The 15538-nt window shown below is 28.1% G+C and overlaps 2 protein-coding genes across 3 annotated transcripts in view; one reads left to right on the top strand and one right to left on the bottom strand.

Annotated features, from left to right (window-relative positions):
* LOC129910790 (protein artichoke) overlaps positions 1–15538 on the bottom strand; it is a 435745-nt gene that overhangs the window by 142790 nt on the left and 277417 nt on the right. The window lies entirely within an intron of this gene.
* The window catches only part of LOC129910792 (protein folded gastrulation), a 74384-nt gene continuing 65454 nt past the window's right edge, over positions 6609–15538 (top strand). The window contains exon 1 of the mRNA XM_055988335.1: positions 6609–7596. The gene's annotated coding sequence lies outside the window, so the exon portion shown is untranslated. The remainder of the gene's footprint in view (positions 7597–15538) is intronic.

Raw genomic sequence — 15538 nt, 5'->3', positions numbered from 1 at the left:
AATAATTCAAAATTTTTTAATTTGTCAAATAAAGATGAATATTCAAAAATTTGAATAAGAAAAGGAATATATTGTATCAAACAACATCGGTTCCAATAAGTTATAGATTTTATTTGAAAGAAAGTCAGTCCATGCATTTTAAAAAATATTTGCGACACTTAAACAAAAAAATTTAGGAAAGTGCCAATGTTTAATTACATTAATGAGGTGTATTTTTCTTTAGTCAGCGCATATGCTATAAAAAAAAAACAGAATTGGCAGAATTTTTTTGTTCAAGTATAATGCTGGCAGAATTTTGAAAAGCAGAATTTTAAAAAGCAGAATTTTGAAAAGCAGAATAGAAAAAAGCAGAATTTTGAAAAACAGAATTTTCTTTGAAAAAGCAGAATTTTGAAAAGCAGAATTTTGAAGCCAGAATTTTGACGCGATCCCATTTTTGGGCCCAGTGTGTACACTTACGAAATTGGTATCAAATGAAAGGTGATGATAAGCACATTACGTGGGTAAAATATTTTCAAAATCGTCAGTGGGGTTTTGGAGATATTCGAGTTTGAAATTTCGGATTTCAAAACCGAGAATTCAGGTATTTTTTCAAAAAATTAATCGTAGAATACGTAATAATGGATGTACAAAAATAATATTGGTACTATACCAAATGAAAGGTATTTCTCTTGTCTATAAATCTGTATTAAAAATCTTTTTCTATGTTAAAAAAAAATTATAAATGTTTTAATTTTTAAACGGTAAGTGATACAAAAAATCTTTATATAACAATTTTTATTAAAATAACCTCACCTAAATTTTGTAGAACATAATTTTTGTCTAAGACCTACCATTTTTAAAATAAATAATGTTGTGACTTTTGACCCCTTATAATGAGACTGGCGGACAGAAGAAACTTCAGGACTTTTTACAGATTGTAAACCACCTTAACACCAGTTATATATCAAAAATCATTCTGTTACAATTTTTTTCCTTGAAAAAATCTATTTTTCCTTGCGTGTATCTAGTGATACCTGATTTGTCAAAACACGATAATTATTTTGGAAGTTATGATGGAATAAATGATTATATATGCAAACATTCATATACAGATACATACATAAGTATGAATTCGGTTACACAAAAATACTGTATTCGGGTATAAACGAATAACTCGATTACCCTAGTTTCTCTAATAAGAATATTAGTTAATAGGCATGTTTCAGCGCGTTTTTGTGTATTTTGCTTATTATAAGGTTTTTGTATGATTTATTGAACAGTTTTATATATAGGTAGCACATTAAGCTATGTAATTATTATAAAAAAAAGTACATGTCACCACTGAATACTTTGATATTTCGATGTTCCAAAGGCCTCGCTTAAAAAAATCACCTTTTGAAAAGTAAATACCTAATACCTATGTATAATTTTTTTTAACATAGAAAAAAATTTTTAACACACATTTATAGACAAGAAAAATACCTTTCATTTGGTACCAATATTATTTTTGTACATCCATTAATACGCATTCTACGATTAATTGTTTGAAAACATACTAGACCAGTGCCGATGCCTTCAAAAACATTAAAAAGTACAAAAAAATCATAGTAGGATGAAACCCATTGGAAAAGGAGGGGAGTATGATAAGAATGAAAGGAAAAATAAATTACGGGCGAGCCGAGTTCGGGAAGTGGGTGGGTTGAGTTTTTAATGGTAAAAAAGGGTATATCTCGATTTCCGGCAAAACTACAAATCCTATAGACAAAAGTTGTATGGCAAAGTTGTAGGTAATAAAAAGATCTACAACTTTTGTATCAACAATTTTTTCACATAACCTCAAAATTTATGTGAAAAATTTAAAAAACCGAGTTTTTAGTTTTTTATTTTTATCTTTTTCAAAAACAAAAATTTTTCTACGAAATTTAGTGAAAACTTAACTTATTATGTCCCAAATACACTGTAATTTATTTGATTTAAAATATTAATTTGTTCACCTTATTTTGACTTAATACCAAAAAAACACCCTTATTTTCAATCGAAAATTCACGTGTCAAAATATAAGCTTTTTTCAAAAAGTCGGTGAGCATGACGTTCGTTAAAATGTCTATTTTCTGATGGTGTAAGAAAAATTTTACATTAGTATACTATAGAACATGTTCTAGCAAAATTCAAAAAATGAAAAAAGCTTGAATTCGAAAAAAAATGTTTATCATTGTTTACAATTTTGGCCTATTTATTCAAATTTACACTTTTATTACTCAAAAAACGTAAGATTAATCAATGTTACATGAAATCTTACGTTTTTTGAGTAATAAAAGTGTAAATTTGAATAAATAGGCCAAAATTGTAAGCATAGATACAAATTTTTTTTCGAATTCAAGCTTTTTTCATTTTTTGAATTTTACTAGAACATGTTATATAGTATACTAATGTACAATTTTTTTACACCATCAGAAAATAGACATTTTAACGAACGTCATGCTCACCGACTTTTTGAAAAAAGCTTATATTTTGACACGTGAATTTTCGATTGAAAATAAGGATGTTTTTTTGGTATTAAGTCAAAATAAGGTGAACAAATTAATATTTTAAATCAAATAAATTACAGTGTATTTGGGACATAATAAGGTAAGTTTTCACTAAATTTCGTAGAAAAATTTTTGTTTTTGAAAAAGATAAAAATAAAAAACTAAAAACTCGGTTTTTTAAATTTTTCACATAAATTTTGAGGTTATGTGAAAAAATTGTTGATACAAAAGTTGTAGATCTTTTTATTACCTACAACTTTGCCATACAACTTTTGTCTATAGGATTTGTAGTTTTGCCGGAAATCGAGATATACCATTTTTTACCATTAAAAACTCAACCCACCCACTTCCCGAACTCGGCTCGCCCGTAATTTATTTTTCCTTTAATTTTCATCATATTCACCTCCTTTTCCAATGGGTTTCATTCTACTATGATTTTTTTTGGTTTCAAAAATTATCGACCCTGGTCTATACCTGAATTCTCGGTTTTGAAATCCGAAACTTCAAACTCCAATATCTCCAAAACCCCACTAACGATTTTAAAAATATTTTACCCACGTAATGTGCTTATCATCACCTTTCATTTGATACCAATTTTGATAGTGTACACACTGGGCCCAAGCTCCATAGAAAAATGTACCATCTCCTTTGTTCGTTCGAAAAATTTATAAATAAAAACTCCATCTATTTAGATTTTGGACAAATCTGTTTTTTTAGGGAAACCAATTTGTCCATATGAGTTTGTAAAAATTCCAATTTCATACAGATTCTAAAAAAATAAAAATACCTACATTCCACATATCCCAAAATACAAGAAATTTTTGAAACAACAACCCTACATCACATCATCTCTTCAAAGTTCAAACCCATCATGTGGCGCCCTAGTTTACACGGTCCTTTGCCATTTTGAAAAAATATTTATTTTAAAATTGACATTTTCCAACCCAGCAGTAAAAATATTATTTTGTTTGTAAAGCAATCCAAACGGATCGTTCTACAAAATGTCTAAATCCATTAGTAGTAGCTGCTGCTGCAGCCATATCTCCCACTACATTAATGCCAGAGGCCCAAAGATAGAAAATATAAAAAACAATTTTTATTTTCTCCCCCACTTCGATAATATCAACCCATAAAACAATAAAAATAAAAAGTATAAAAACAAGGAACTAACAATAAAATAGAATTGACTCTGGTGACTCTGCTGTCTGGCTTGGCCCCACGAACCGAAAGATCAGAATTCAAAATTCCTCTTATACTCAGTCAGAGACGGAGGTTAAATGCAAAGGGACCGATTTATTTTGTCCTAAGTAGGTAGTAGGCAATATCGTTATGGACAGCACTAAAAAATTTATTTTTATTACAAACATGATTCTAGCGTCAATTAATTGTGTAAACAACATGCAATCAATCAACTTTAGGTCTCGCATGGATACAAGAATACGCATGAGTGTGTGGTTGTATGTGAGTGTTTTGTCACAAATTGTTTGGTGTGTTTGTTGAAAGAAATGCCGCGTGCACTGCACTTGGGATTGTGATCTGTGCGATGCATTATCTGGAATGTATTCAGGGACGGATAGAAATCCTCGATTGGTAAAGTGCCTCCATTTTTTGAGTCTTCAGTATCAGAAGGAGTACCAGTTTTACCCATTTCCCCCTTTTCTGCATCCGCTCTTGAATGCATCTATAAAAAGAAGGGAATAGAAACAAAAAAAAAAAGGTGATGATGATGATGATAAAGCATCAAAGCAATGAGTTGGTAAACAAATAAATAAAAAAAGAATTTGGACCATCGAAGATAGAAAACGAAGTGAGAGATAAAATAAAGTTGAAGACATTTTATTTGTTCCTCATTAGTTTTTCCAAAGCAAAAGTGAAACAGTGAAAGAATTAAAACAACAAAAAAAAAGAATGATAACACCAATACAAGAAGAAAAGTTCTTGCAACATGTTGCTGATACTTAAGCCGAGCTTGTATTGTAAGCATGTTGTAAGTGTTTATACAAGCATATACAAATATAAAATTGTTATTTTAAGAGAAAAATATTTTTATGAAGAGAAAACAAACGAAAACGAAGATAGTGTTGACATTGCACTTATTTATTCGATTTTTGATAAATGTTCGTCAAAAAAAATTCTTAATCGAAGCTTCATATTTTAGAAACCTGTAAACCTGTGATAGTTTCGAATAATTTTTGGGTTTCGATAGCAAAAAAAAAAAAAATAAGAGCCTTTGGGTGATAGAAAAATTCTTAAATCATACGAACTTCATAAAAGATAAAAGGGCTGGGTTGAGAAAAAATTACGACTGTGTCTAACGAACTTGCTCTTAAAGTTTTTTTAAATGGCATACCTACCAAATTTTTTGAAAAAATTTTATAAAAAAAAAAATAAATTTTTTTTTAAACTGTGCAGACAATAAAAAAAATCCAAAAAATTCTTTGTTTATAAAAAAACTAAATGGAATACTTTTTTTTCATAAAAAATCAGTTTTCGTAATTTTTAATGAAGTTTCAATACTTTTTTACTATTCTTATAAAACACAAGTTAAAAAAAAATTTTTGGACACCAAGTGCCATTATACTTTTCGTAAAGATTTAAGCCAAAAAACAAGAAAATTTTATCTAAAAAAATATTTATGAATAGGTTTTCGAGATATGATTTTTCAAAGTTTTTTGTTGTTTTTCAAAGCATACTTTGTATTCGGGCTATATATTGAGTAATAAACGACTAATCTGAACAGAAAAGCCGGCACCTGAAAGCTGAGTAAACAAGCAAGAAACACTTAAAAAAAACTTTTCTGGGTCACTCCAGCTTTTTAAGTTAAATGTATCAAAATATTTAAAAAAAAAAAAGTTTTTTTTAGCAAAAAAACTTTATTACTAAAAAAAATCAAAATCTTTGTAGTCCTCCGTTTTAAATTCATTTCATGTGTAGTACACTTTCTGGCAAAGATACAAAAATAATTTTCTTCAAAATCTCTGGATAAATTATAAAGATATCACCATTTTTATCTTTCAACATAATGGTCACAAAAATTGAATACGGCTAAAATTGGATGAAATATGGACTTTCAAAATCTACTATTTTTGGTCTTTTTGAACCATTTTGCTTCAACACATTTTAGAAGTTGTTATTAGGAGTTTTGTATTTTTTTATTTTTATCAATTTATACCTCTATTTTCTAAAAAATAATCTCATATGAACCGAATTAATGAGGTTATAGCGCATTATTTCGAGCTGATAGGTCTGTTGTGATTGCTTGGCAAATATCAATCCATTTACTTTATACGAAATCCATTTGCTTTAGTGGGGACTGGGGAATTGTTGAAATGCTTTTTTTTTGTAGTTCCTTAAAGAAACCATTTAAAGTTAATCTATTGCGTTCAGTGTTATTAGTCTTCATTCTGCAAATTTGGCCCATCTTTTTTTTTCAAATATAAAAATTTTTGTCACTATTTTCGAACACTTTAAATATAGTAAACCCCAGTAAGTGCATACATTTGTTCCATTAGTCGAAACTTATACCTTAATAGTTTTACAAATTTTGTTTCATAAGTACCTAGGTTTTTTTTTAAATGGCAACACTGCAACATTTCTGATTTTTTCACCTAAGAGTCTCTATTGATAACTACACAGTACACAAATATTATCACCTTATCAAAAGAGACTGAATGATCCTCTGAAACATGAAAGAGACTAATTGTCTCCTTCATCAACTTCAACCTGTTCACCAACAAAATTCATTTCATCGCTTCAGCGACATGTTTTCTGCTATAACAGTGTCGCTGTGTTCACTGTCAACAAGTATCCCAAATCGATCAACAACAATAAATACATAAACAACAACAACAAAATGTGATGAAAATTCATTTAACGATCACCCTCTCTTTGCATAGAGACGATCTTGTCGCACTCACCTATAAGTGGTCACATCAGCTGTATACTGTATACAGACAACCGTTCGTTATTTTTTTTCGTCATTTTGGTCAGCAACTCAACAAGATCAATGTGTTTAGCATCTTGTTGCTAAGCTTGCTTCATCAATATAAAACTCTCATCAAGCAGCAAAAATAGAAAACTAACGTTATAATGTCTCGACACATTTTTTAGTCAACACCGAGACGTCATACCGCATTGTTCTTGTTCCGAAGCACAAACACACGATATTAAAATATTTACAGATATTTTATTTTATTTATTTTTTCTGTCGTTCCAAAATTTTTTTTTTTTTGAAAAATCCGAAATAATCAAATAGAATTTTCGGTGTATTTTTGTTTGTTTGTTTTTTTTCATGATTTTTCATTTCGTTTTCTGGCTTCAATGTTGATGTGAAGGAAATTGTGTAAGCAACAAAAATTATATATATTTTTCCGATTGTGTTGTAAAAATAATCAAAAAATAAATCCGCAAAAGAAAAATTCAATCTAAAACGGAAAAAAGGGCAAACTTTGTTTAATGCCCGTTGTGGAGGAGGTCGAGATTGTGTGTTTACATTGTGCTATTTTATTGTTGTTGCAAGTTCCATTGTGTTTATTCCCTCCAGTTTTTTTTTTTTTTTCTGAATAAACGAGATTTATAATCAAAAATAAGAAAAACGGAATTTATTTTTTTGATTTAATTCGATTCGAAATTCGATTTGTAAAAATTTATTTAAATGAATTTATTTTGTGCGATCAGAGGTTAAAAGTTGTAATCACGATCAATTGATCGTAAAACCGCGATCTTGTTGGGAAGTTCTGTCTGTGTAACTAATTTTTGGAGTGATCAAGTTTTTCTTTTCACGTTTTGTTGTTGTAACTCAAACAGTTATTTGTAAGAGGTTTGATGCTGGAAAGGGCTTTGACAACATAAATCAATTCGGTATTAAGGAAAAAAAATAGTGATCAAGGGGGCGGGGGGCTCTCGTTTAATTTTGTTTTGTTGCTTGGAAAAAAAAACAATCGCAAAACATTTTTTTAAGTAGTGGATTACCTTGAAACGAGCTCGGAGACATAACATCACAATTTGGATTAATTACCTATTTCATCAATCAAAAATAATATTGCCGCAGAAGGAGAACAATTTTTTCAATTTTGTTTGTTTCAAAGTAAGTATGCCGACTTTTTTCTACCTTTTTGAAAAAAAAATGTGATTTTGATGGACTTTGTTTCTTCCTTTATCTTGATGATTTCCGTAAACTCACATCCGATCTGTTGATTGTTTTTGTTGCATGCTGTGCATAGTTTATTGCGTCTACTTAATGATGTGATGAATTGGAGCGCGGCAACAAAAATATATAATTCTTGACTACTTGACAGTTGTTGGTATTTTATTTATTTATCAGTCAGTTTGTAGAGATGTAGTGCAGAATTTGTTTTTTTTTTTCTAGAGATGGGAGAACGCAGAATTTTTTTTGTTGTCCTCATCATATAGCTTTTGTCTCATTCTTTTGTTATTTTAATTTTTATTTCCTTTTTTTTTCTTTTAATTTTGTATTGTTTTTTTTTTTTTTTTGCAATCAGTGTTGTGTTTGTGTTATTTTGTGTTGATTTATTAATACAATACAATGACAAGGATTGATTAATGGCGGGTTTAACACAGCTATGAAATTTTGTTTGAAAGGCCTTTTTGATAGGCTAACTGTCAATGTCAATAATTTAAATTGGATTTTTTTTTTGTCATACACTTGTACCAAAGAAATTCAGACTAGAATTTTAGTGGTAAGTAGGTAGATGGAACGCAAGTTTTAGATCCAAATAAGCTCGAGTTCAGTCATAAAATTTGATGAATTTAATCATTTACTTCTGATTTTAATTGCTTGTTAAATTAATGAAATATTTTTGCTTGTATTCATTAAGAAACCCAGCTCTGAAAATCTTGCGAGCTTAATGATACTACGTAGGTATAAGGAAGAAACCTATTTAAAATACGTTTTGAGATGCATCAATTCACTTTAGAACCTATTGACAATGTAATATAATCTGTAAACTGACACTTTTTCAACTAACGATCAGATCAGATATAAAAAAACTTGGTTTTTTTTCAAAATAAAATTTGTTTGAAAAAAAAATATTAATTTAATTATAAATAATTAATAATAAATAAATTAAATTGATCTTTTTTCAGGCATTCTTCTTTTAAAGAAAATTAAATGGTACAAAATGCTAGCACATTAACGTTTTCTGAATTTTACCCAAAAAATTATAATTTAAGTAGTTTAATTGGGCTTTTTTGGTCTATTGGGTTTGTTTATGTAAATAAAAAGTAAAAACATAATTTTTTTTTCCCGACATTTCGCTGAAGTTTCGCAGCATCTTCAGGGGCGCTTTATTATTAAGTCTACATCTACATACAAACATAATATAACAATTCTTTAATTTGTTTTAATTTTAAAATTATAATATTTTGACTCACATTCTTTTTTATTTTTGTTGCATTTTTATATTTTTTTTTTTATTACTTTTTTAATAGTTTGACTACTTAAATCTTAACCATCAGTCAAAGTAAAGTTTTACAACATTTTTTGTAGAAAACTGTACCTATATAATCCAGAAGTTTATTTTAGTTTAGTTTAGTTTATTTCTGTTCGAAAAATCGATATTTTCAAATTGGAGTTGACATTGCACAGTGGGCACCGCCATAGGTCAAAAATAAAAAAAGTAAATGTCAGTTTTTTTAAATATAAAGAATGAACAATGTTCTACAATCTCCCATTAAACCAAAACCAAAAAAAGTTAGACGGTTACACCTTTTTTTCATTTCTTAATAGCCATTCAAAGTCAGGTTCGATTCCCGGCATCAAAATTTTTTTTTTAATTTTTTTTTATTTTTATTTTTCTTCAAAAAAAAAAAAACAAAAAATTTTAAAAATTGATTTTATGTATTATTTTGCAATAATAAATCATAATACAGGCGTTTCATTAAAAAAAAAAAAATGGTCATTATATTTTTGACCGCACTTTGTATGGGAGGGTACCCACTGTCCATTGGTCTAAAAATTTATTTTCATGTTATACCTAATGCAAACCTCACCAAGGAAAATCGAAAAATGCCTAAAAAAGCCTGAGAAGTCAGTAAAACCCTAATTATATAAATTACCGAAATGTAAGCTAAAAAAATACTCCCAATATCCAAGCATGTATACGCAAGACAGTTTTCAGCCAATACTGCCATGAATAAAAATACTTTTGCAAGACTTTTCTAAGAAATTTACATGAACAAACCTAACGTTCACTTAATTATTTTTAACCCTTTCGGTACCAGCGTTACTCTCATGTAACATATAATTATGTATCTTTAAAAAATCGTAAAAAATATTCCATCAAATAATTTTTTAGGTTTCGATGGCTTAATTGAAAGATAATAATGCCTAGTTACTGGATTAGTACGAAAACTTAGTCAAATATCATACTTTTATTTTTTTTTTATCGAAAAAGGGACTGAAATCCATATTTTTTTTTTGCAAAAAATTTTTTTTTATATATGGTCATAATTTTCAAAAAAAAGATATTAAAAAGTCACGTATATAGAAAATGGAGAATCTTTTCAAGTGCATTCGATTTCGATGAATCTCTACTTAAAATAGATTATAAATAAACTTTTTGAACCTTTAACGAGTCACATTGGACGAAGCAAAGTCCGAAGTTCACATAAATAAGGCGAATGAACAGTTCTCAAAATGTAGAAGAATTCATTAGATTTTAAAGCTTTTTGTATACTTTTTATTAATTTTTGTAATAATTTTTATGTGGAATTAGCAGGTGGCAGTTAGCAGCCGAACTTTTTTTTTACATTTTATAACTTGTCATGAATGATTTTTAAATTTCATAAATCACGTCAAGTAAAAAATTTAAATAATGTCAATATAGGAAACATGTTTTACATAACGTCATGTGTGATTAATTAATTGTTTTCACTGTCACAATTATTGCCAATATTTTTACAGTTGTTACTGATTTGATTAGTAACTAAACAAAAATAATTATTTATTCTTTAGAGAATTTGCTAAGGTTGTAACTGAATTTCCAACTTAACTATTTAATTGAAATATCATCAAGATTTAACAACAAAACAATAAAATGCTGACAAACTAAAAATACACCAGAAATAATTTTATTTATGAATAAAGTGTTGCCAATTTCCCCCAATTTTTAATGAAGTACAACTACATTGTGCGTTTACAAATGAAAATGAATATATAATTACATTTTAGGGTGAATACACAAAAAAAAAAATATCCATAAACGTTCATTGATTGAGTTGTAGTTGTTTGATAGTTATTTCACAGTAATTATTATTATTATGTTCAAGTCGCAGCCAGCAGTCGCATGTTGAAATTACTTTTTCCCAATGTCGGTATTCCCCATTTACTTTTACGTTCATTACCTAATGAGATTTCAAGTTTTGTTTTTTTTTTTTTTTTGTATTTGTTAGGTTCATGAAATATCTATTAGGTGCGAGTTTGTACACGAGTAATAGTAGTATTTTTTTTTATTGTTTATTTGCTTTTCAGTTACGCATAATTTGGCGAGCACAAAATTTATTCATTAAATAAAAGTTCACAGACCTTGGTCAATGAATCAATTAGAAAATATAAGTTCGAATTGTTTGGTTAAAGGAATACAAAATTTTGTTTTATATTAAAATTGGTCATTATTATTTTTGAACTATAACTTTATCAGGTTTTGTTAAAAGTGAATATGGAGAGGCTTTTTTTTTATTAGAAAAAGTAAAGCGCCAATTTTTGCATGGCATATTGCTTTCAATCAAAAGGGTATTAAAGAACTCATAAAATTAGTACTTTTTGACTAAAACTAAAAAAAAAATAAAGTAACACTGAAAAAAATATATTTTCTGTTTTTTTTTTTTTTTTTTTTTTGAAGTGAAAACTTCTTTAGTATCGTAGTGATTTTAAACAAGATGAAACAAAAACGCGACACGACTTCAACTTGTTATTACTTTTTTGTTTTGAAAGATAGATTAATGAAATTTGTACTGTAGATAGGTAATTAAGTAAATTATGATTGTACAAAATTTCAATTAATTTCATATTCAAAATTCGGAGATAACGGTAAAAAGATGTTATTTTCCAACACAATCTTCTATCTTTTGATCTAGTGCACATACAAATTTAATTTAACTTTAATACGCATGCTGATAACATAACCTTTTATTTGATATATACATAACGTTACGTTCTCTACAAGTTACACAATCTTAGATTGAAAAAAATTGAAACATACCTCAAAACACCTGTGGAGATCTGTTGGCAATGACCAGCTACCAGTGTAGGAAGTACCGTAATCTCAGTCTGGAAATTCAACATGGTTGACTTTAAAAAATTTTAACTTCTCTTGTAGACATCTTTGAAAAAAGATTTATGCATCATTATACAAAATGAAACAATAATCTTTCACATGGTATAAAATTTTTATATGTTGTCAAACAAAAAAAATTGAATTAATAGCATGAGAACATAAAAATAAAGGTTTTTTTTTTTGCTTTTTTTGATGAAATTTCATCGAGTTTAAAAAGTTCTAGCTCTTTTTGTAGATGTCTCATAGACTTGATCGATATATATATTTTAGCTAATACAATAAGCTTTCAGATGGTGTAGGTTGTTGTGGAAGAAAATGGATTTAATAGCGTGAGAAGATAAAAATACGTGTTTTTTCGCTTTTCTTGATGGAAATTGATCGAGTTCAAAAAATTCTAGCTCTTTTTGTAGATGTCTCATAGACCTGCTCTAAATATATATTTTAAGCTAAGACAATAAGCTTTCAGATGGTGTAGGTTGTTATAGGTTGTTAGGGAGAAAATGGATTTAATAGCGTGAGAAGATAAAAATACGTGTTTTTTCGCTTTTCTTGATGGAAATTGATCGAGTTCAAAAAATTCTAGCTCTTTTTGTAGATGTCTCATAGACCTGATCGATTTATACAGGGTGTCCCAAAAGTAATGGATCAAACGAAATATGCTGATAGGCCAACTTTAGGGCTCTCAGAATTTGGTAACTTGTTCATCCCAAATCTTTACGGTTTTCGATTTAATGCAGTTTTTGTGAAATTTCGAAAAATCCCGACCTTGCAACAGGATTTTGCTTCCTCCGCTCATAATTGATTTTTGTTTTTTACAATTCATTCACTTAAGCATTGCCTAATAATAAGAAATAATTAATTAGTCAAAATATTTTTTATTTCAGATGATAATTCAGATGATAAAAAATTTATAAAGGTATAGAATATAGAATACAAATAGGTAGATTTTTTCTATTTTTTTTTTTTTTGCAAGAAAAATGATTTTTTAAGGTTTCACTTCTAACACGTGTGAATTGCACACATGATTTTTTTTTTATTGCTGATTTTTATGAATGTTTTTAACGCTTTTTTCAGCTGAATACATGAGTCGTACAGCATAAGTTTTGCTGACAAATCGTTCTCTGATAATTATAAGGTTGTATGTCTAAAGGGGTTTCCATAAAACATACAACCTTATAATTCTCGGCCAGCGAATTGTCTCCTATTTTACTAATATTTTTTTTTTGCACAAAAAGCAAAATTGCTTTGAAAGAATTTATTTTGTTTCAAACTTTTTTTTTCCAAAATAAACTAATTTTTTAACTTAAATTATTTATTGTATAATAATAGCTTTGACAATATGTTTAAATACTTAATTTAGACAGAGAGTATCACATTATTTACCCAAAACTTTTTTCGCACGCCACTGCTTGCGTATACACGACCTGATAAATTTTATCACTTTTGATTTTCAAAAAATTTACTGACCTAGTATTTCTAACAAATTCCATTAGTTTTCTGGGACTCTATAGATACTATTTGTGAAACCTTCCTCAAAAAAAAAAAAAAATATATATATAAACAACAAACAATGGAAAAAACAATGAGCACAGGAATTTCATATCAACCTTAATACACAACATGCAGCACATATTCACACACATTAAAATGATGCACTTGTTCAAATATAAACCACCAACATCTGTGTTATTTTTTTTTTCTCTTTCTCTCTTCCCCCCTCCTCTTTTGAAAAAAAAAGCAATGATCGTTTCTTTATTCTGATGCATTCAATCATAATAATTTTTTTTTGAGGCAGCGCAGTTTCGTTTCTATACCATCACACAAATCTTTTGATTTTGTGTTTTCTTTCACCACCGCTGTCATACTATTATAATCAACAAACCAACACTTGTTATTGTTTATCCATTGTTGATTCAGCTTCTACCAGCAATAACATTTTAGTTTTTTTTTTTGGATTTTGTATCTTCAGTTTTCAATTTCAACACCACAGACAACATAAAAAAGAAAAAAAAAAAGATAATAAACACACACCTTAATCGATCAAAATTTTCAACACAGTGACCTTTAAACTTACATCGAAGTTAATCTGGTTATTTATTGACCTTTTAGTAATCCCTCTGCGCTGTCTGGATGCTGAGTGCATCCCTTTCTAAAAGAGCTCTATATTTTTTTTTATCCTCGTGAATTTTTTTTATTATTTATCAACGACAATGGAGTTAGGATAGACACAAAGACGTAATTATAGCTATAAATAAATATAACCCAACTAGGTTTATTGATTTTGTGAAAGGAAAATGTTTTTTTTTTTACTCAAAAAAAAAAATGTTTCACGATTATAACAGGATTATACAACAGAGAGGATTATATCAATTTAAGTTAAAATACATTTTTATTAGGTTAAGGTATTTGTCAGATAGTTGGTTGAAAAACCGAAAATAGATCACAGGGTTAAAGTGATAAAAATAATAATAGTAAAATAAAATCAGAAAAATGGCGCCCAACGTGGGGATTTTTAAATAGCATAATAGTGTTTTTTCAGTGTGAGTACGGAATTTTTAATTTTAAAAGAGCATTCAACTAGCACACATAAAACAGTTTAGATATATATTTTTGACAAGTAACTATCTTAAAAGCAAACTGGCATAAGTTCAAATTTTATGAAATTTAGTCCAAAGTTAAAGTCAATTTCCAATTTGTTTCATATTTTGTATCATTTTGAACGATTTTGCTTTTTTTTTTTAAATGATTCTGACTGTACCACACAACTCGCTCCTACGCCACCTTCACCTCTTGGTATAAACAAAAATAAGATAAAACTATATTATTTTCAGCTTAGCAACCTTTTATTTAAGCATAAACACTAGGTAGGTATATGATGCAGTTCTTGGTGTATTATTATTTTTATTTTTTATTTTTTTTTTTGTGGTGAGAGGTAAAACTGGAGAAATAACCTTGATGCATAGCACATACGGGTTTTTTTTTTCTTTATATATTCGAGTATAGTATCTTGTATCTTGTAAATGTTGTTACTTTCTGATTTAAGTTTATTTACTTCTTGTGGTTTGTTTTTATTTATTTTATTCTTAAAAAAAAAAAAAAAAATAATAATCATGAACTTTTGTTATTTTAGTTGATCAAAAAAACAAGTTTTATTGGGTGGAAAATAAAAATAAAGAGAATGATATTTCGATTAAAAACTGTAGGTAGGTAGTTAATTAAATAATTCATCACATAAAATAGTTCAGTTATAAATATTTATTTAATTTGACCAGAAGGAAAGCGAAAATAACATAACAGATATCGCTGTAGGTGACAAAACAAAACAACAAAATTTATATCAATTTATTTGGTATCCGCATTGCTAAGACAGGGTGACGTAAAAAAATGTTTAATTTACTTGCCTATAAAAAAAAATTAAAATCTTTTGACCATTATAATAATCTATTCTGATTTCTGATATTATCTAGGGGAAAAGTCTAATGGGTGTGACATAATAAAATCACAAAGTTCCAAAATAACTTATTGTAAAAAGCTTAATTTTTAGGATGAAAAACTTGGATAATGTGTCACACCCGATACAATAGAAACACCACGCTAATTTAAAAACCTTTTTCTTTTTTTGGTTTTTTGAGATAGACACTTATTTTCAAAAAATTGATGCCTATTGTTAAGTCAACCTCAAGGTACAACGTACAATATTTTATAAAAATCGGTTGAACCATACAAAAAATT

This window comes from Episyrphus balteatus, chromosome 2 (assembly GCF_945859705.1).
Source record: "Episyrphus balteatus chromosome 2, idEpiBalt1.1, whole genome shotgun sequence".
Taxonomy (NCBI): domain Eukaryota; kingdom Metazoa; phylum Arthropoda; class Insecta; order Diptera; family Syrphidae; genus Episyrphus; species Episyrphus balteatus.
Note: the sequence above shows the minus strand (reverse complement) of the source record. Positions and strands in the feature narration are given on the sequence as shown.